Source organism: Hipposideros armiger, unplaced genomic scaffold, assembly GCF_001890085.2.
Source record: "Hipposideros armiger isolate ML-2016 unplaced genomic scaffold, ASM189008v1 scaffold_891, whole genome shotgun sequence".
NCBI lineage: Eukaryota > Metazoa > Chordata > Mammalia > Chiroptera > Hipposideridae > Hipposideros > Hipposideros armiger.
This window is the reverse complement of record NW_017732241.1, coordinates 185,642-187,987: the sequence shown is the minus strand read 5'-3', so window position 1 is coordinate 187,987 and position 2,346 is coordinate 185,642. Positions and strand designations below refer to the sequence as shown.

The following is a 2,346-nucleotide window of genomic DNA, read 5'->3' as shown; positions in this document are numbered from 1 at the left end:
TTATCTCCATAGTGTTTTAGTACCTGAAAGGAACTAAGCAAAATGCATGTGAGAAAAATAACACATAAACATATTTACGTATTATGTTATTTTTTATTAAATGAGGATATAAGTTTTTATTAGATTAAAAATTCAACTGAGAAGAGGACAGGCACCACGGTAAATAAGAAAAGTGTGGACTATGAATCTTAAGACATGGTTAACTTCCTGACTCTCTGCCTTTCAGCTGTGTAACCTTGTGCAGGTTACTTAAAACCGTGTGAGGCTTACTCTCCTTAGCAGTAAAAGAAAAAGATAATGATATAATTTTCAAAAGCTATTAAGAAGATGACATGAGATAATGTGAAAGGGCTCAATAAATTATTTATTATTTATATAATATGATTTCCTCAAAACGTGTAGCATCTAACCATGTCAGAAAGACAACATGTGCATGATAAAACACTAATTAATTTCCATGTTCAAAGCTTTCAACTTTCCATTGTATAAAGAATAAAATCTAAATACTTTAGAACAGATTTTGTAGTCTTGTACAACCAAAAAGCTGGCTTCAATTTATGTTTCCAGTCTCGTCTCGTGCTACTCCTTTTTACAAGCTCATTTGCCACACCCCATTTTCTCCGCCTTGCTCACAGACAGCCACTTACGTGCCTCTGCTCTTGTTATTCTTCCTCTAAGAATACTCCCTTTCTGCCTTCCTAAACCTACCCATTTCCCAAAGCTCAGTTCAAATGCTACCTCCTTCATGGGAATTCATACATCACCACTAGCGTAATCCCTCATTCTCTAAACTCCTGCTGCTCTTTAGATGTAACTCGCTTGACTTTAAAAGCAACACAAAACAAAAGAGAAAAACTTTATATAATGGGCACATGTGAAAACATCTTATTTTTCTTTACTAGACTGTGAACCCCTCACGGTCAGAATTGTGTCTGATATGGCTCTATCTCCTTAAGATGCTAAAATGAGATAATTCACAAGTAAGTATTTAGTAAATATCAGTTCAATCAATACACACAATGAATAGGGGAAAATGACTCTTAAAATACAGGAATAAATTAGTGTTATAAGCTCTGTATGTAAGTGATGAGAAGAATTCACACCAAGAAATGATCATTCCCGTGTCAAGTTCCAAATAGAGGAGTGGTTGAGGCATAGCTTGAGAGAAGGATAATATTTGTATTTATGGAGAGGAAGCTGAAAGGCATTCCAGGTAAAAATACATACATACATACATGCACANGGGATCACTTCTTAAATTATATAAATGTCTAATCAGTATGCTGTACACCTGAAATTAACATAAAATAATACTGAATGTCAACTGTAATTGAAAAATTTTAAAGGCGGGGGAGGGTGAAGGGGAATAAAAGGTTCAAGTTTCCAGGTATAAAACAAATAAGTCATGGGGATGTAATGTACAGCATAGGGAATACAGTCAACAATACTGTGATAGCATAATATAGTGTCAGATGGTTGCTGGACTTATGGTGATCACTTCTTTAGGTATATAAATGTTGAAAACTATTGTGTACACCTGAAACTAATATAATATTGTATGTTAGCTGTATTTTAATAAGAATCTTTAAAAAAATAAAAAACATCATTTATCCTGATGTATAGTAGACACTGGCTTTTCTTTTCAGTATCCATGGAACAGCAATCATTTTGTTTTGATAGGATTTACTGCCATCCCCTAGCTCTAGGGGTAAATCCTAATTAATCCACATCAGTCAAGGTAATCTACCCACTTTATTTGTTTAAGGTAAACTATGTCTATACCAATGAATGAATGACAATTCTCTAGCCACAGAGATTTTCTAATTATTTCTGTTCAGTGGTACCCAATTTAACCCACTGGGTGTAGTCCCATTTTGCTTCAGACTCCATCCTATCTGTGGCCACAGGGGGAACCAGGTAAGAATGAAGCCAACTACACTGTAGATGGCTGAGCAAAAGAAGAGAAATCAAGTTCTTGATGAGAGAGTTATACCACTTGACCAACCAATCCTGAAGTCTGGTCTATCTTCGGATTTTTTCAGTAAAATGAGCCAGATAATCTCCTTGGTATTTAAGCTACAGTGAATCATATTTTCTGTATATTCTAGTCAAAAGCATTCTTACCACTATACCACGTGTGTTCCTGAATTCTTCTCAGAGTCTACACTTAGTCAGAGGCCAAGAAAATGAATCTTAAAGCATGCTGAGTATATTTTTATTTGCCCAAATGATAAGAGTCAAAGGGGTCATCTGAAGAAGATAGATGAATCTAGAATTTGCAACCAATGGGCTCTCCAGGGCCCAAGAGCTTAATACTATGTCATTATCACATACGAGCCTCATCAC

The 2,346-nt window shown here is 35.3% G+C and overlaps 1 protein-coding gene across 1 annotated transcript in view; it reads right to left on the bottom strand.

Annotated features, from left to right (window-relative positions):
* Positions 1-2,346, bottom strand: part of FGF12 (fibroblast growth factor 12) — a 363,040-nt gene that overhangs the window by 323,112 nt on the left and 37,582 nt on the right. The gene's annotated exons all lie outside the window — the stretch shown is intronic.